Raw genomic sequence first — 20,458 nt, forward strand, 5'->3', positions numbered from 1 at the left:
ATTGTCTCTCCTCTGCTGATTAAATGTGGGTGGAATTGACTGCCAATCTGATGGCATCACACCATTCTGCTGCTTCAGTTGCTAATACTACTTCTACCATCCTTCAAACCATCTATGGATGGCTCCCTCGATGACAGGCACCATGCTGATCACTTTATAAGTACTGTATTATTTAATCCTTAACAACCCTGTGAAGTGCATATTATTATCCCCATTTTATAGGCGAGGAAACTGAAATTCAGAGAAATAACTTGGCAGACTCACACAGCTAGAAAGTAAAGGAACCAGAATTCAAACCTGTCTTTTTGGCCCCAAGGCTAGTACTGTTCACGAGATTGCACACATAAACCTCCTCAATTTCTTTAGCTCAAGGACAGCGTCTCCCATGTTTTTCTATCACACAAAGAAAGACCTTGCATCACGAGCCTGGAATTTGGTACATCTGATTTTTTTAAAAAATAAATATATTCATTTTTTCTTGTGGCTGTGTTGGGTCTTTGTTGCTGAGCGTGGGCTTTCTCTAGTTGCGGTGAGTGGGGGCTACTCTTCGTTGCGGTGCGTGGGCTTCTCATTGCGGTGGCTTCTCTTGTTGCGGAGCCCGGGCTCTAGGCATGCGTGCTTAGTAGTTGTGGCACATGGGCTCAGTAGTTGTGGCTCGCGGGCTCTAGAGTGCAGGCTCCGTAGTTGTGGCGCACGGGCTTAGTTGCTCCGTGGCATGTGGGATCTTCCCGGACCAGGGATCAAACCCATGTCCCCTGCATTGGCAGGCGGATTCTTTACCACTGCACCACCAGGGAAGTCCTCCTACGTGTATTGAATACAATGTGTTCATCTCCATCAGTTCTTGCTGTTCATGGACCTGAGACTTGGCTGTCCTGGATCTCACAGATATTTGCCAGTGGAGCTGGGACCAGAGGACCTAGTACTCTTGACTCTTGGGTCAGTTCTTTCACTAAGATTATTTCACCCTGTGATTCATTATTTTTTGGGAGGGTGGCGTGACTTCTCTGTGTTGGGAACTGTGTCTAGTTGTTCAAAGAAGAATGATACCTGACTGGCCTTCAGGGAGCTCACTGCAATGCTGTGTTGGTGAGAGAAAGATGTACACCCTGACATTCAGTATAATAGGGGGTTTGAGAAATAGGGATGCAGGCACTGGGGAGTCTGGCAGGAATGAAAACTCTGTCGGGTGAAGCTGGAAGGTTCACAGAGCAGTCGGAGAACTGGGGGAAGGGAACCGCGTGCAGTGCTGAAAGTGTGGGCAGAGGCAAGGAGTCCTAGAAGGGGTGGTGTGTACAGGAACCCCAGGGGCTCAGTGTAGTTGGGGGTGGAGGGAGGTGAGGCTGCAGTCTGACCCAGGCTCCTCCTGCAGGTTCTGTTCCCTGTGGAGAGTAGCCCCCTTGAAGAGACAGCCTTTGTCTCTGGTTCCCTTGCACGTCCCTGAGGTGGGTGAGTTGTGGACGTGCCTGTGCTGCTTCCGCCACAAAGATCCTGATCCCTGCCCCTGGGGAGCTTATACTCTAATCAGTGGTTCTCAGACTCTCTCCAGGATTCAAACCCCCAAAACCCCAAATGAAGACAAAGCAAACCAGAAGAACCTGGGACACGTTTAAATGTAGATTCTTGGAGTTCACCTCGGATAACTGGAGTCAGAAAGCCAAGAATGGGACACAGGATCTGCATTTTCACAGTACCTGGGAGATTCTGACCCAGGTGGTCCCCAAAGCACACACTGAGGATTGCTGGTCTAGGCAGAGGTGGTGATGCTACCGAGCTGAGCCAGATCTTGACGATGAGACAAGCATTTGTGTTAAGTCAGCAGCTCAGGTAATGCAGCTGCCCTTGATCCGGGAAGGAGTAACATAAAGGCAGAGCAATCTTCCAGAGTTTCCTTCACTATCTTTGGAGCAGAAAACATTCTTTATTTCCTCTGGCTGCTGCTTGGGTCACTGCCTCATCCTGTGAGGCTTGGGTGACAGGAGCTGTAGGCAAAAGCAGGGATGCTCACCTTTCCTGTCCTTCCTGCAGCCTCCATTGCCTCTGTAGACACTTCCCTGGGCACAGCCTCTGGGGGAAGCCAGGACCTGGTCTGTCCACTTGTCCTTTTGAAGTTATTAAAAGCCCTGGAGGGACTTCCCTGGTGGCGTAGTGATTAAGAGTCCGCCTGCCAATGAAGGGGACGTGGGTTTGAGCCCTGGTCTGGGAGGATCCCATATGCCGCGGAGCAGCTAAGCCCATGCGCCACAACTACTGAAGCTCACGTGCCACAACTACTGAAGCCCGTGTGCCTAGAGCCCGTGCTCTGCAACAAGAGAAGCCACTGCAATGAGAAGCCCGCTCACTGCAAGGAAAGGTAGCCCCCACTCACTGCAACTAGAGAAAGCCCACGCAGAGAAAGTCAACGAAGACCCAATGCAGCCAAAAATAAATAAATAAAAATGAAAAGCCCTGGAACCTCAGGCAAGGTTTCTTGTATATAAATGATTAATTACCACTGTAAAGGACCAGAGACATGTGGGACTGCAGGGTGGGAGGGACTGTCCTATTCCCTTTTCACCTCTGCTCTCTGAGACGGCTCAGGGACTTCTGCCCAGTGTCCAGGCCTCCTACAACTGCCAGCTCCTTTTCTCTCCTTTATCACAGCCGTCCTGCCTTTACTGGTTACGTGTGGATGGGGCTCCAAAGCAGGGGCTCAGGTGTGGGGAGAAGGAGACTGCGCTGGAGGTTGCCTTGGCTGAGGGCCGTTCAGGAGGTTTTCCTTGAGGTTTACGTGAGGGCCAGGCTCTGGGAGCAGCTCCGTGGGGTGGGTGAGGGAGTGGGTGTTCTTTCCCTGAAGGAAGCTCTGCCCTTAGGAATAACTGCTCCTCCTTCCCCATTGTAACTAATTGATGTCTTTCAACCAAGCCACCGTTATACGCAGGGAAGCTGTAAGCACAGCACCACCCCCACTTCTGTACACTAGCTGCACCCTGGAGAAGACAGCTTTCAAACTCTGAGTCACAGATGTCACTCAGCACGTTAGTATCCTTTTCGACAGTAACGTCACCTCTTCCTATTTCTCGACCTCACCAAGTGCTTTTTCAGTGATTGCCTCTTGTGATCCTCAGAAATCTGTGAAGTAGCTATTAGTGTCCCCATTGATAGGTAAGTAGACTACGGCGCAGAGTGGGAAGTTCCACCCCCGGCCGGCCACATGAAGGACGACTTGTCGGGTAGGACTAGCACCCCTTGTTCCTGACCCGTCCAAGGAGGACAAACCAAGAGATGAGGAAGTGCCACTGGAAGCTGGGGTCCTGGCAAAGCCTCTATTTGAGGAAGTCAGGGAAAGCTCCACAACAGAGGTAATTATTAACCTACGTCTGAAGAATGGATGTGTTTTCTAGGAAAACAGGGGGTGGAAGGGGATGCTAGGTAAAGGGCTTGGCGTGAACAAAGGCATGAAGAATTCAGGAAACCCAAAGGGGTTCAACGAGAAAGGAGGGGAGAGGCCAGTGCTGGGCAGGAGAGGTGGCCTTCTTAGAGACCTGTTTTCTGTGGCATACAGATGGTGCTCCGTTTCCAGGACACTGAATATTTGATGGAGTCTGGGCCCTGCTGTTGGGGAAGTTATAGTCAAGACCAAGGGTCAAACTCAAATATTTTCAGGAGCAAGGAAGCAAAATTTTGTGACAGTCCAGTGAAAGAAAAACCAACCTAAGTGTAATTTAACTCCATTTTCAGTGGAAGAATCCAAGACTCAGGGAAGAGAAGCAGTTTGTCCAAGGACACAAATGCTATGGGGCAGACCTGGACACAGTGGGTGCACATTGGCACACATCTTTTGGAGTGATCAAACTGGGAATTTAAAATAACTATGATTAATATGCTAAGGGCTATAGTGGAAAAGTGGGTAACATGTGAGATTAGATGGGTAATGTAACTGGAAAGATGGAAACTCTAAGAAAGAACCAAAAGGAAATAGTAGAAATAAAAAACATTGTAATAGAAATGAATGTCTTTGATGGGCTCTTTAGTAGATTGGATACAATTGACGAAAAAGAATCAGTGAGCTTGAAGATATGTCAACAGAAACTTTCTGAACAGAAAAGCAAAGAGAAAAAAAAAAGAACAGAATATACAAAACAATTACAAAAGGTATAACATACATGTAATGGGAATATCAGAAGGAGAAGAAAGAGAGAAAGAAACAGAAGAAATACTTGAAGGAATAATTGCTGAGAATTTTCCAAAATTAACAACAGACAATAAACCACAGATCCAGAAATATCAGAGAACACCAAGCAGGACAAATGTCAAAAAGACCCCCACATCTAGGCATATCATATTCAAATTTCAGAAATTCAAACACAAAGAGAAAATCTTGAAAGAAGCCAGAGGTAGAGAAAACCTCCTCACCTTATCTGTAAAGGAACAAGGATAAGGATTATATTGGATTTCTCTTCAGAGACCATGCAAGCAAGAATAGAGTGGAGTGTTTAAAATGTTTAAACAAAAAAACCACCAAACTAGAATTCTGTATTCAGTGAAATTATCCTGAAAAAGTGAAGGAGAAATAAAGACAAACAAAAGCTGAGGGAATTTCTTGCTGGTTAGACATGTTTTGGAAGAAATGTCACAAGAAGTTCTTCAGAGAGAAGGAAAATGATATAGGTCGGAAACTTAGACCTACAAAAAGAAAAAAACAGTGTTAGAGAAGGAATAAATGAAGATAAAATAAATCTCTTATTTTTCTTATTCTTTTATTCATTTTTTAGAAATTTATTTTTTTGATCAAGGTGTAATTGACACAACATATTTTTCATATTTTGAATTGATCTAACAGATTACAGTTTGTTCAAAATAATTATTGCTATAATGTATTAGGTGATTATGGATAAGAGAAATAAATAATAGCAATGTAATTAGAGAGAAGAGGGAATTGGGAGTACTCTGTTATAAGGTACCTGCAAGACCTGTGAAGTGGTATAGTTCTATGTGAAAGTGGACTTAGATTAGCTGTAAAAGTATATTACAATCTCTAGGGCAACCACTAAAGAAATTTAACAAAATAAGTATAATTGATATGTTAAGATAAGCGAGAAAATTGGGCTATGCAAAATTTTCAATTAAAGTAAGAGAAGGCAGAAAGAAGAGTGAAAGATGAAAAAAACCCACAAAAAGTCCAATGAATAGAAAACAGCTATGAATATGGTTGATATTAATCCAACTCTATTAATAATCACTTTTAACGTGAATGGTCTAAATATACCAATTAAAAGACAGAGATTGTCAGAGTGAATTAAAAAACAAGACTCATCTATAAGCTGTCTACAAAAACTTGCTTTTATTTCATTTTTACTTAAAAAATCTTTTTTCAGCTTTATTGAGGTATAATTGACAAAAATTGTGTATATTTAAGATGTACAATGTGATGGTCTCATATAAATATACATTATGAAATGATCACCTCAGTCAAGCTGATTAGCATTCATTACCTCAAATAGTTACCATTTTTTTTCCTTTTCATCCCCCAACGCCCGCAAACACCTGTTTGAAGAAATCACCTTTTAAATACAAAGACACAGATAGATAAAAAGTAAAGAGATGGAGGAAGGTATACCATGCTAACACAAACCAAAAGAAAGCTAGAGGTTTTAATTAATTAACTAATTAATTATTAATTTCAGATAAAACAGACTTTGGAGCAAGAAAAATGATCAGAGACAAAGAGGGGCATTATGTAATGGAAAGGGGCCAGTTCTTCAAGAAGACATAACAACACAATGTGTGTGTACCCAATAATAGAGCATCACAATACATGAGGCAAAAACTGACAGAACTGCAAGGAGAAATAGATGAGTCCACTATTAAAGTTGGAGACTTCAATACCTCTCTATCAGAAATGGACAGATACCGTGGGCAGAAAATCAATTAGGGCATAGTTGAATTGAACAGCATCATCAATCAATTGGACCTAATTGACTTTTACAGGCTACTTTATCCAACGACAGTAGAAAACACATTCCTCTTAAGCTCATACAGTGCATTCATCAAGATAGACTATATTCCGGGTCATAAAACACATCTTAACCAATTTAAAAGAATAGAAATCATATAATGTATGCTCTCAGATCACAATGGAAAAAAATGGAAATCAGTAATAGAAAGAGAGCTGGAAAATCCCAACATTTTCACAGATCAAATAAAACACTTCTAAATAATATGTGGGTCAAAAAAGATATATCAAGAGAAAGTAAAAAATATTTTGAAGTAAATAAAAATGAAAATGCAGCTTATCAAAACTTTTCATTTTGGAATGCAGCAAAAGCAGTGCTTTGAGGGTAATTTTTAGTGTTGAATACATATATCAGAAAAGAAGGAGGGTCTAAAATTAATAACGTTTCCATTTTAGGAAATTTAATCACTAGCATAATACTTAGTACAGATTGTTCATAAATGGGGGTTCTTTTACTATTAGCTATTATTTCTGCTAATGCCCCGATGGGTGCACAAAACCAATCTGCCTTTCCAGACACCCAAAGTCACAGTTGCTAGAGCTCAGCAAACCCTTCATCTCTGTTCTAACCCACAGTCTCCCATCACTTTTACCCTAGCCCCACGGGACTTGCGATGGGGCAAAGGTTCAGGAGTCAGCCTGGGTGGAGTGTGCACTGGTAGGTCTTAGGGTTCTGATGGGAAATTCTGGGCAGAGCTGCCATGTTCTGGGAGGTTGGTAGAACACAGCCAGTGTTCCTGGCTGGAGGCACCAGGCCAGCTCTGAGCCTCACAGAAGATCCTGTTCTGTTGCCTAGATCCATACTTTCCATGGGTCTTCTTCCTCTGTGGCTCTGTGTCAGGCTAGTGATTTAGGTCTGCCCCTTGGCTTCCAATGTTCAATGCTCCAGCCTTCTCTGCTGCCCACTCACATAGGGGAACAATAATCTAATCTTCCACCTTAGGAGACTAAATCACTAGCACAGTGCTTGGTCATAAATGGTGGTTCTTTTATTAGTAGCTATTATTCCTCGATGTCTGGATGGGTGAACAGAACTATCTTCCTTTCCAGAGACCCAAAGCCTTACAGATGATTCAAGCCAGATTTGACCTGGTTGAGCAGCTCATGGGTACCAAAGGCCTTTTTGGCTAAGGTGTTGGACGATTCCCTACAGCCCTTCTGGTTGTGGTGAGTGATAATTGGAGATGCTGGGGGTGTGACTGGGCTGCTGAGAATGGTTGCAAACACTGATCTCTTTGACAGCAAACAGGACTGATCCACAGTTGTTCCCCAGGACCTGGGCTCTGTGTCCTGAGGCTCATGCATTCCTCATTCCTTAAACACCCAGCACAGACACAACCATGGCCTGCTCTGGGCCCTTTCCCATACAGGTCACCAGACAGGGAGGCTGCTGCATGAGGGGAACATGAGGTCACAGGTCAAAATCTCTGGTCACCTGGGCAGGACACCACTCTGAAAGGAAGATAAGAAAGTGAACGGCATGTGGTATCTGACACAGAATTATTGGCAATCATGGCCACATTCACACAAAGGAATATGACACAACAATGAAAAACCACAGTATACACCCTAACATGATAAAACTTATAAATTTACTACTGAGTTAAAGAAGGCAGACACAGAAGAATGTTTTTCCATTCATGTAAAATTCAGAAATTAGGCAGACACTACAGTGTATATGGATATATGTTTAAGTGGTAAAATATAAAGAAAATAAAGACAGAGATTTATCATAAAAGTCCAGATGGTGGTTTTCTTGGGAAGAGAGAAGTGGGGACAGTGACTGCAGGGGAGTGCCACCGATGTTCTCTCTCTCTCTCTTTTTTAAAATAAATTTATTTATTTTATTTTATTTTATTTATTTTATTTTTGGCTGCTTTGGGTCTTTGTTGCTGTGCGTGGGCTTTTCTCTGGTTGTGACGAGTGGGGGCTACTCTTCATTGTGGTGCACAGGTTTCTCATCGTGGTGGCTTCTCGTTGGGAGCACGGGCTCTAGGCACATGGGCTTCAGTAGCTGTGGCACACGGGCTCAGTAGTTGTGGCTTGTGGGCTCTAGAGTGCAGGCTCAGTAGTTGTGGCACACGGACTTAGTTGCTCCGCGACATGTGGGATCTTCCCGGACCAGGGCTCGAACCCGTGTCTCCTGCATTGGCAGGCAGATTCTCAACCATTGCACCAGGGAAGTCCCAATGTTCTCTTTTTTGATCTAAGCGATGGTTATGGGTGTTAGCGAGAAGTCGTTGGGCTGTATGTATATTTTGGTTTGCCGTACATTTCTGTAAGTTTGATATATATAAAATAAAAAAACTTTAATAGCACATGGACCAACATAACTATTCATGTTTGTGAGAATGTATACATATACAGGAAAAATGGATGCTTTTGGGGGGAATGGAATGGGAATGGAGATTAGAGGAAAATAAATAAAAGAAGAGCAGGACCTTGCAAAGGATCAGAGGTGTTTATATTCCAGGAGCTGAAGATTACAAATAGCCCAGCCTCTGAAACTGAGGCTGAGAATTGAACAAAAGGAGCATTAATTATAAACATTAAAAACTAATTTTAAGTATTTTGACATAGTTCAAAATTTAAAACTACAATTGGGCTTAAGTGCGAATGAAGTCTCAGTTCCCCTGCTCAAAGTGTCTTGTGTATTCTGCTTGGGAGTCTTTTCAGCAGGGATGAGAATGGATTAAATGAGTGAATCAGGGAGGAGTGGTGCTGGAAAGGTGGACATAATGGGGACAGGGACGTCAGTGTGCTGAGAGGGCCCAACCAGGGTTCATGGTGGGGCCGGGCCAGGGACGCCAATGCCTGAATCAGCTCCCACACTCCATGGGAGGAAGTCTTAAGGGGAGCAGGAGAAGAGATAAGAGTCCCCAGTGAGTCAGCAGAGCAGTTCCCCAGAAGCCCACAAGCCTCAGCCTGAATCCAGGCTCCTGTTTCCGGCACTTGGACAAGCCTTTCTGCTGCAGGTTGGGACACAGCAGAACCCAGGGTCTTGCCGCCAAGCCCCGAGCACACTGTTTTGCACAGAGGAAGGAGGAAGGTCATGAAGACTTATGGGAAGTCAGTGTCAAGGGGCCGGAAGGGAACTTGGCCCAAGCCCCTACCTGCAGGCTCATTCCATGGCGGCCACCACCACTGGACCTAGACAGTCAGGCACCTGGGGGACTGTAAAGGGAATTCAAAAGGGAGGAGGTGAGGTCAGGACTCAGGGTTCTGACCCCCAGTGTCCCCTCAGCAACAAGTGACAGGGCTGAGCCCACTGCTCTCTCTGGCTTCCCTTGTCTGTCACTGTGGGTCATGACACCCGTCTCCCTCCCAGGATCCACTGAAGACCTGGTGTGAAGATGGCACTGAAGGACCCTGTTTCCTTCCCCTGGACTGTTCCCAGAGGGCATGCTCTGAGGTTTAGTTGAAGGATTAACAGAAGGGTTTTAAAAAAATATATTTATTTATTTGGCTGCGACGGGTCTTAGTTGCGGCACTTGGGATATTTAGTAGCGGTATACAGGCTCCTAGTTCCCTGAACTGGGATCGAACTGGGGCCCCTGCATTGGGAGGGTGGAGTCTTAGCCACTGGACAACGAGGGAAGTCCCTAACAGAAGGTTTTTTCTTTTTTTTTACATCTTTATTGGAGTATAATTGCTTTACAATGGTGTGTTAGTTTCTGCTTTATAACAAAGTGAATCAGTTATACATATACATATGTTCCCATACCTCTTCCCTCTTGCGTCTCCCTCCCTCCCAGCATCCCTACCCCACACCTCTAGGTGGTCACAAACCACCGAGCTGATCTCCCTGTGCTATGCGGCTGCTTCCCACTAGCTATCTATTTTACGTTTGGTAGTGTATATATGTCCATGCCACTCTCTCGCTTTGTCACAGCTTACCCTTCCCACTCCCCATATCCTCAAGTCCATTCTCTAGTAGGTCTGTGTCTTTATTCCTGTCTTACCCCTAGGTTCTTCATGACATTTTTATTTCTGAAATTCCATATATAGGTGTTAGCATACGGTATTTGTCTTCCTCTTTCTGACTTACTTCACTCTGTATGACAGACTCTAGGTCCATCCACCTCACTACAAATAGCTCAATTTCGTTTCTTTTTATGGCTGAGTAATATTCCATTGTATATATGTGCCACATCTTTATCCATTCATCCGATGATGGTCACTTAGGTTGTTTCCATCTCCTGGCTATTATAATTAGAGCTGCAATGAACATTTTGGTACACAACCCTTTTTGAAATATGGTTTTCTCAGGGTATGTGCCCAGTAGTTGGATTGCTGGGTCGTATGGTAGTTCTATTTGTAGTTTTTTAAGGAACCTCCATACTGTTCTCCATAGTGGCTGTACCAATTCACATTCCCACCAGCAGTGCAAGAGTGTTCCCTTTTCTCCACACCATCTCCAGCATTTATTGTTTCTAGATGTTTCTTTTTTTCTTTTTTTCACATCTTTATTGGGGTATAATTGCTTTACAATGGTGTGTTAGTTTCTGCTTTATAACAAAGTGAATCAGTTATACATATGTTCCCATATCTCTTCCCTCTTGCGTCTCCCTCCCTCCCACCCTCCCTATCCCAACCCTCCAGGCGGTCACAAAGCACCGAGCCCGATATCCCTGTGCCATGTGGCTGCTTCCCACTAGCTATCTACCTTACGTTTGTTAGTGTGTATATGTCCATGACTCTCTCTCGCCCTGTCACAGCTCACCCTTCCCCCTCCCCATATCCTCAAGTCCGTTCTCCAGTAGGTCTGTGTCTTTATTCCTGTCTTACCCCTAGGTTCTTCATGACATTTTTTTTCTTAAATTCCATATATATGTGTTAGCATATGGTATTTGTCTTTCTCTTTCTTACTTACTTCACTCTGTATGACAGACTCTAGGTCTATCCACCTCATTACAAATAGCTCAATTTCATTTCTTTTTATGGCTGAGTAATATTCCATTGTATATATGTGCCACATCTTCTTGATCCATTCATCCGATGATGGGTACTTAGGTTGTTTCCATCTCCGGGCTATTGTAAATAGAGCTGCAATGAACATTTTGGTACATGACTCTTTTTGAATTTTGGTTTTCTCAGGGTATATGCCCAGTAGTGGGATTGCTGGGTCATATGGTAGTTCTATTTGTAGTTTTTTAAGGAACCTCCATACTGTTCTCCATAGTGGCAGTACCAATTCACATTCCCACCAGCAGTGCAAGAGTGTTCCCTTTTCTCCACACCCTCTCCAGCATTTATTGTTTCTAGATTTTTTGATGATGGCCATTCTGACTGGTGTGAGATGATATCTCATTGTAGTTTGATTTGCATTTCTCTAATGATTAATGATGTTGAACATTCTTTCATGTGTTTTTTGGCAGTCAGTATATCTTCTTTGGAGAAATGTCTATTTAGGTCTTCTGCCCATTTTTGGATTGGGTTGTTTGTTTTTTTGTTATTGAGCTGCATGAGCTGCTTGTAAAAATTAATCCTTTGTCAGTAGCTTCATTTGCAAATATTTTCTCCCAGTCTGAGGGTTGTCTTTTGGTCTTGTTTATGGTTTCCTTTGCTGTGCAAAAGTTTTGAAGTTTCATTAAGTCCCATTTGTTTAATTTTGGTTTTATTTCCATTTCTCCAGGAGGTGGGTCAAAAAGGATCTTGCTGTGATTTATGTCATAGACTGTTCTGCCTATGTTTTCCTCTAAGAGTTTGATAGTTTCTGGCCTTACATTTAGGTCTTTAATCCATTTTGAGCTTATTTTTGTGTATGGTGTTAGGGAGTTATCTAATCTCATACTTTTACATGTACCTGTCCAGTTTTCCAGCACCACTTATTGAAGAGTCTGTCTTTTCTCCACTGTACATTCCTGCCTCCTTTATCAAAGATAAGTGACTATATGCGTGTGGGTTTATCTCTGGGTTTTCTATCCTGTTCCATTGATCTATATTTCTGTTTTTGTGCCAGGACCATACTGTCTTGATTACTGTAGTTTTGTATTATAGTCTGAGTCAGGGAGTCTGATTCCCCCAGCTCCGTTTTTCATTCTCAGGATTGCTTTGGCTCTTTGGGATCTCCTGTGTTTCCACACAAATTGTGAAATCTTTTGTTCTAGTTCTGTGAAAAATGCCAGAGGTAGTTTGATAGGGATTGCATTGAATCTGTAGATTGCTTTGGGTAGTAGAGTCATTTTCACAATGTTGATTCTTCCAATCCAAGAACATGGTATATCTCTCCATCTATTTGTATCATCTTTAATTTCTTTCATCAGTGTCTTATAATTTTCTGCATACAGGTCTTTTGTCTCCTTAGGTAGGTTTATTCCTAGATATTTTATTCTTTTTGTTGCAATGGTAAATGGGAGTGTTTTCTTGATTTCACTTTCAGATTTTTAATGATTAGTGTATAGGAATGCCAGAGATTTCTGTGCATTAATTTTGTATCCTACTACTTTACCAAATTCATTGATTAGCTCTAGTAGTTTTCTGGTAGCATCTTCAGGATTCTCTATGTATAGTATAATGTCATCTGCAAACAGTGACAGCTTTACTTCTTCTTTTCCGAATTGGATTCCTTTTATTTCTTTTTCTACTGTGATTGCTGTGCCTAGAACTTCCAAAACCATGTTGAATAAGAGTGGTGAGAGTGGGAAACCTTGTCTTTTTCCTGATCTTAGTGGAAATGGTTTCAGTTTTTCACCATTGAGGACGATGTTGGCTGTGGGTTTTTCATATATGGCCTTTATTATGTTGAGGAAAGTTCCCTCTATGCCTACTTTCTGCAGGGTTTTTATCATAAATCGGTGTTGAATTTTGTCGATAGGTTTCTCTGCATGTATTGAGATGATCATATGGTTTTTCTCCTTCAGTTTGTTAATATGGTGTATCACGTTGATTCATTTGCATATGTTGAAGAATCCTTGCATTCCTGGAATAAACCCCACTTGATCATCGTGTATGATCCTTTTTATTTGCTGTTGGATTCTGTTTGCTAGTATTTTGTTGAGGATTTTTGCATGTATGTTCATCAGTGGTATTGGCCTGTAGTTTTCTTTCTTTGTAACATCTTTGTCTGTTTTTGGTATCAGGGTGATGGTGGCCTCTTAGAACGATTTTGGCGTGTTCCACCCTCTGCTATATTTTGTAAGAGTTTGAGAAGGATAGGTGTTAGCTCGTCTCTAAATGTTTGATAGAATTCGCCTGTGAAGCCATCTGGTCCTGGGCTGTTTTTGTTGGCAGATTTTTTTTTTTTTTTTTGCGGTATGCGGGCCTCTCACTGTTGTGGCTCCGGACGGGCCGGCTCAGTGGCCATGGCTCACGGGCCCAGCCACTCCGCGGCATGTGGGATCTTCCCAGACCGGGGCACGAACCCGTGTCCCCTGCATCGGCAGGCGGACTCCCAACCACTGCGCCACCAGGGAAGCCCTGTTGGCAGATTTTTAATCACAGTTTCAATTTCAGTGCTTGTGATTGGTCTGTTCATATTTTCTATTTCTTCCTGATTCAGTCTTGGCAGGTTGTGCATTTGTAAGAATTTGTCCATTTCTTCCAGGTTGTCCATTTTATTGGCATAGAGTTGCTTGTAGTAATCTCTCATGATCTTTTGTATTTCTGCAGTGTCAGTTGTTACTTCTCCTTTTTCATTTCTAATTCTATTGATTTGAGTCTTTTCCCTTTTTTTTATTGCTGAGTCTGGCTAATGGTTTATCAATTTTGTTTATCTTCCCAAAGAACCAGGTTTTAGTTTTATTGATCTTTGCTATCATTTCCTTCATTTCTTTTTCATTTATTTCTGCTCTGATCTTTATGATTTCTCTTCTTCTGCTAAGTTTGGGGTTTTTTGTTCTTCTTTCTCTAATTACTTTAGGGGCAAGGTTAGGTTGTTTATTTGAGATGTTTCCTGTTTTTAAGGTAGGACTGTATTGCTATAAACTTCCCTCTTAGAACTGCTTTTGCTGCATCCCTTTGGTTTTGGGTCATCGTTTCTCCATTGTCATTTGTTTCTGGGTATTTTTAGATTTCCTCTTTGATTTCTTCAGGATCACTTTGTCATTAAGTAGTGCATTGTTTAGCCTCCATGTGTTTGTATTTTTTACAGATCCTTACCTGTAATTGATATCTAGTCTCACAGCATTGTTTTCGGAAAAGATACTTGATACGATTTCAATTTTCTTAACTTTACCAAGGCTAGAATTGTGACTGAAGATATGATCTATCCTGGAGAATCTTCCATGAGCACTTGAGAAAAATGTGTATTCCATTGTTTTTAGGTGGAATGTCGTATAAATATCAATTAAGTCCATCTTGTTTAATGTATCATTTAAAGCTGTGTTTCCTTATTTATTTTCATTTTGGATGATCTGTCTATTGGTGAAAGTGGGATGTTAAAGTCCCGTTCTATGATTGTGTTACTGTCAATTTCCTCTTTTATGGCTGTTAGTACTTGCCTTATGTATTAAGGTGCTCCTCTGTTGGGTGCATAAATATTTACAATTGTTATATCTTCTTTTTGGAATAATCCCTTGATCATTATGTAGTGTCCTTCTTTGTCTCTTGTAATAGTCTTTATTTTAAAGTCTATTTTTTCTGTTATGAGAATTGCTACTCCAGCTTTCTTTTGGTTTCCATTTGCATGGAATATCTTTTTCCATCCCCTCACTTTCAGTCTGTATGTGTCCCAAGGTCTGAAGTGCGTCTCTTGTAGACAGCATATATATGTATGGGTCTTGTTTTTGTATCCATTCAGGCAGTCTGTGTCTTTTGGTGGGAGCATTTAATCCATTTACATTTAAGGTAGTTATCGATATGTATGTTCCTCTTCCCATTTTCTAAATTGTTTGGGGTTTGTTATTGTAGGTCTTTTCCTTCTCTTGTGTTTCTTGCCTAGAGAAGTTCCTTTAGCGTTTGTTGTAAAGCTGGTTTGGTGGTGCTGAACTCTCTCAGCTTTTGCTTGTCTGTAAAGGTTTTAATTTCTCCAACAAATCTGAATGAAATCCTTGCTGGGTAGAGTAATCTTGGTTGTAGGTTTTTCTCCCTCATCACTTTAAATATGTCCTGCCACTCCCTTATGGCTTTCAGAGTTTCTGCTGAAAAATCAGCTGTTAACCTTATGGGGATTCCCTTATGTGTTATTTGTTGTTTTTCCCTTGCTGCTTTTAATATGTTTTCTTTGTATTTAATTTTTGATAGTTTTATTAATATGTGTCTTGGCATGTTTCTTCTTGGATTTATCGTGTATGGGACTCTCTGTGCTTCCTGGACTTGATTAACCATTTCCTTTCCCATATTAGGGAAGTTTTCAACTATAATCTCTTCAAATATTTTCTCAGCCCCTTTCTTTTTCTCTTCTTCTTCTGGGACCCCTATAATTCGAAAGTTGGTGCGTTTAATGTTGTTCCAGAGGTCTCTGAGACTGTCCTCAGTTCTTTTCATTCTTTTTTCTTTATTCTTCTCTGCAGTAGTTATTTCCACTATTTTATCATCCAGGTCACTTATTCGTTCTTCTGCCTCAGTTATTCTGCTATTGACCCCTTCTAGAGTATTGTTCATTTCATTTATTGTGTTGTTCATTGTTGCTTGTTTTCTCTTTAGTTTTTCTAGGTCCTTGTTAAATGTTTCTTGCATTTTGTCTATACTATTTGCAATATTTTGGGTCATCTTTACTATCATTATTCTGAATTCTTTTTCAGGTAGACTGCCTATTTCCTCTTCATTTGTTAGGTCTGGTGGGTTTTTACCTTGCTCCTTCATCTGCTGTGTGTTTTTCTGTCTTCTCATTTTGCTTATCTTACTGTGTTTGGGGTCTCCTTTTTGCAGGCTGCAGGTTCGTAGTTCCCGTTGTGTTTGGTGTCTGTCCCCAGTGGCTAAGATTGGTTCAGTGGGTTGTGTAGGTTTCCTGGTGGAGGGGACTAGTGCCTGTGTTCTGGTGGATGAGGCTGGATTTTGTCTTTCTGGTGGGCAGGTCCACGTCTTTTGGTGTGTTTTGGGGTGTCTGTGGCCTTATTATGATTTTAGGCAGCCTCTCTGCTAATGGGTGGGTTGTGTTCCTGTCTTGCTAGTTGTTTGGCATAGGGTGGGCAGCACTGTAGCTCGCTGGTCGTTGAGTGAAGCTGGGTGTTGGTGTTGAGATGGACATCTCTGGGAGGTTTTTGCCATTTGATATTACGTGGAGCTGGGAGGTCTCTTGTGGACCAGTGTCCTAAGTTGGCTCTCCCATCTCAGAGGCACAGCCCTGACGCCCGGCTGGAGCACCAAGAGCCTGTCCTCCACATGGCTCAGAATAAAAGGTAGAAAAAATAGAAGGAAAGAAAGGAAGAAAGAGGATTAAATAAAATAAAGATAAAATAAAATTATTAAAATAAAAAATAATTATTAAGAAAATATTTTAAAACGTAAAAAAAAAAAAAAGAAAAAAGAAAAAAAACCTGGACGGGCAGAACCCTAGGAGAAATGGTGGAAGCAAAGCTATACAGACAAAATCTCACACAGAAGCATAAACATACACACTCACAAAAAGAGGAAAAGGGGAAAAAAATAATATATCTTGCTCCCAAAGTCCACCTCCTCAATTTGGGATGATTCGTTGTCTGTTCATGTATTCCACAGGTGCAGGGCACATCAAGTTGATTGTGGAGCTTTAATCCGCTGCTTCTGAGGCTGCTGGGAGAGATTTCCCTTTCTCTTCTTTGTTCGCACAGCTCCCGGGTTTCAGCTTTGGATTTGGCCCCGCCTCTGCGTGCAGGTCGCCTAGAGCGTCTGTTCTTCGCTCAGATAGGACGGGGTTAAAGGAGCAGCTGCTTAGGGGGCTCTGGCTCACTCAGGCCGGGGGGAGGGAGGGGCACGGAGTGCAGGGCGAGCCTGCGGAGGCAGAGGCCGGCGTGACGTTGCACCAGGCTGAGGCGCGCCGTGCGTTCTCCCGGGGAAGTTGTCCCTGGATCCCGGGACCCTGGCAGTGGCGGGCTGCAGAGGCTCCCGGGAGGGGACGTGCAGACACTGACCTGTGCTCCCACACAGGCTTCTTGGTGGTGGCAGCAGCAGCCTTAGCGTCTCCTGCCCGTCTCTGGGGTCCGCGCTGTTAGCCGTGGCTCACGCCCGTCTCTGGAGCTCCTTTAAGCAGCGCTCTTAATCCCGTCTCCTCGTGCACCAGGAGACAAAGAGGCAAGAAAAAGTCTCTTAGGCAACTCCAGACTTCTCCTGGACTCCCTCCCGGCTACCCGCGGTGCACTAACCCCCTGCAGGCTGTGTTCACGCTGCCAACCCCAGTCCTCTCCCTGCGCTCCACGGAAGCCCGAGCCTCAGCTCCCAGCCCCGCCTGCCCTGGCGGGTGAGCAGACAAGCCTCTCGGGCTGGTGAGAGCCGGTCAGCATTGATCCTCTGTGCGGGAATCTCTCCACTTTGCCCTCCGCACCCCTGTTGCTGTGCTCTCCTCCGTGGCTCCGAAGCTTCCCCCCTCCGCCACCCGCAGTCTCCGCCCGCGAAAGGGCTTCCTAGTGTATGGAAACCTTTCCTCCTTCACAGCTCCCTCACACTGGTGCAGGTTCAGTCCCTATTCTTTTGTCTCTGTTTTTGTTTTTTTTTTCTTTTGCCCTACTCAGGTATGTGGGGAATTTCTTGCCTTTTGGGAGGTCCGAGGTCTTCTGCCAGTGATCAGTGGGTGTTCTATAGGAGCAGTTCCACGTGTAGATGTATTTCTGATGTATGTGTGGGGAGGAAGGTGATCTCCGCGTCTTACTCTTCCGCCATCTTCTCCAGCAGCTCCGCCATCTTCTCCAGCAGCTCTGTTTTCTGTTTTACTGTCAGAAGCCAACTGGGAAGGGTCCTAAATTAGGATAACCTCTGGGAAGCAAACTGAGCTTATGAAGTGTTATCCAGCAAAACGCGTCTCTTGGCTCTGTGCGGAAATGACGGATGAGTCCAGATGCTTTTCATGGATGATCTCTGGGTGGACTGCCCCTATTCTTTACTTTTTAAAGTAATTGTTTGAATTCCCCTCTCCACCCAACCAGAAATCTAATATTATTCTCTTGAGGTCTTTACCTATCCTTGAGTTGTCTAAATCCTGGGGGCTTCAAGGCCAATGGGGGTGAATCTTCTTTCTCAAGTTAACCAGAGTGCGTCCTTTGCTGCAGCGACTGCTGGCTGCCACATGGTGTCGCTTTCAATGACTGGTCTTCACAATTGGAAAGATGTTGAAGGCTGGGATGTTTGTGAATGTTGGGATTGTGTCCTGGCGGTGGTGGTAGGGGTGCATGTTTGGTGTCGGGACCCGGCTCTGAATGTACCAAGAGGTCTGTGCAAAGCCAAGGCTGACAGTACTGAGCAAAGCTAGTACTGGAAGGTACAAAATGGGAAAGCAAAGCTTCCCGAGAGGTGATTCCCCTCAAGATTTCCCCAAGCAATTCCCTGGTTGTAAAATGATGCTCTTTGGGGTATTTTTGCTATGCAACATATTATGTTGTAATGTAGGATTTAAACTTAGACCACAGTATAGAGTAAAATGGAAACCCCCTACAGAACCCCCTTTAACCACGCCGGCTATCCCCATATATCGACCCGCACATTGGGCTAAAGGAAATGTTACTGGATCAGCTGTATGGAGGGAGGCTACATTGGAGAAACAGTTAGATGATGTATGGCCTCCTTGGGGAGTTGCTGATGGGTATGGAAACATTTGGTTTTGGTATAGGGAAGATTTTTTGTAGATTGGGTATATAAGAAATTATATTGGGTTATGTGGGAAATAGCTAGAATTAAAATGATCATGGGATATGTAAATTTTAAAGATGCAGATAAAGCTATGCAAAGAAATAGATATAAAGCTTAATTGATTTATTGCAGATATTTTAAGAATAGGTTAGGTCTTGCAGTACGGTGTTTTCCAAGACGGCCAATAATAGGAAGAGATACGATCTGGAAGTGGAACGGCAGGCCTGTGAAGGTAGAGCATGGAGTACCCGGCGGGACTTGGACTGCTTGGTACTGACCTATAAAGAAAATAGCTTACGTGAGCCAAAACATCACCGAGGTGTGAAAAACCAAAGAGATTGTGCCTGATTTTGTCGAAGTACAAAGAGACCACAGGAGCTGTGATCAGGATATGCTCCACCGCAGGAGACTGTGTGAGGAAAACATTAATGAGATTATTGTGTGAACCGCTTACGTAAGCGGGTGTTTTTTGTTAAAGTGGTTAATGTGTTATTGTTTGTGTAAGATTTTTGGCTCAAGAATAAAAGGTTGCGAAAGGTTAAAAGATGATATGAAAAATAAGAATAGGGAACTGTAGAACTATAAATGTTGCAGCTTTTTGCTAATAAAATGTCAGATCCTTGCATCCAAGAAGAGGTGTCTTGAGTTCTGTCCTCGCCGACGCCGTCCTCCCCTCTGGCAACCCTGAACCGCTGAGGCTGGTCCTCGGCAAGTGGCGCCCGAACAGGGACCTGAAGGGGTAAGTATAATATTCGGACGGATAGGAGTCTCACCATAGGGTGCTGCAGACCCCCAGTTAAAGGAAAACTGGTAAGTGAAGGTGAGTAATAGGTACTAATATGGGACATGCTGAGTCTAAAGAGAGACTATTATTTATTGATATTATTAAGCATATGCTGCATGGACGAGGTATTAAGGTTACTAGCAAACAGTTAACTCAATTTTTTCAGTTTGTGCAAGAACAATGCCCTTGGTTTCCTGAACAGGGTTCGGTAAATCTAGAGACCTGGCAGAAGGTGGGACAAACTTTGCAGGTATATTATACCCATTTTGGGCCTGAAAAAGTTCCTGTAGACACTTTTGCTTTGTGGAATTTAATTAGGGAAAGTATTGCTCCCCTGCCTGAGGGTCAAAAAAATCCTTATAAATACCCTCCTAATGTTGATGAAAGTACTCCATTGCTTCCTCCGAAACCTCCGCCCGATGAGGGTGAAGTTTTAGCTGCAGCTTTTAAAAATTGTGTTACTAAGGACAATGATTCAGAGGTTGAGGATGACTCAAAACCTGAGAAATCGAATGTTTTTGCCGATTCGCCTTTTGATGATAAATTACCTAGGGCAGATGAAGATGATTTAGATGCTGCAGCCTTTGATTATGAAAGGAAAAAACATGAATCTTTACAAATACTTCCTACTATTGAGGAAGCTAAATTGACTAAAAAAGAAACTTTGAAAGTTCCGTTTTCTATGCCAACTTCTCAGAATCATACTTCCTTAAAATCAAAGTTTAAAATTAATAAATATGCTAGGGGTCCTCCACCACCTCCATCTTTTAATAAATTACAATCTTTATACAAAAAATCTAAAAGGATACAAGGTGAGGAGGATGATTATGCTTTTGCTGCATGTTTTCCTGTGTTATATGAAGGAGACTTTGATGAAGAAGTACATTGGGATCCTTTGCCTTTAAAATTATTAAAAGAGCTAAAGAAGGCCTGTGTTGATTACGGTCCCTTAGCTCCATATACTATTACTCTTTTAGATG

Source organism: Tursiops truncatus, chromosome 1 (assembly GCF_011762595.2).
Source record: "Tursiops truncatus isolate mTurTru1 chromosome 1, mTurTru1.mat.Y, whole genome shotgun sequence".
Classification (NCBI taxonomy): Eukaryota; Metazoa; Chordata; class Mammalia; order Artiodactyla; family Delphinidae; genus Tursiops; species Tursiops truncatus.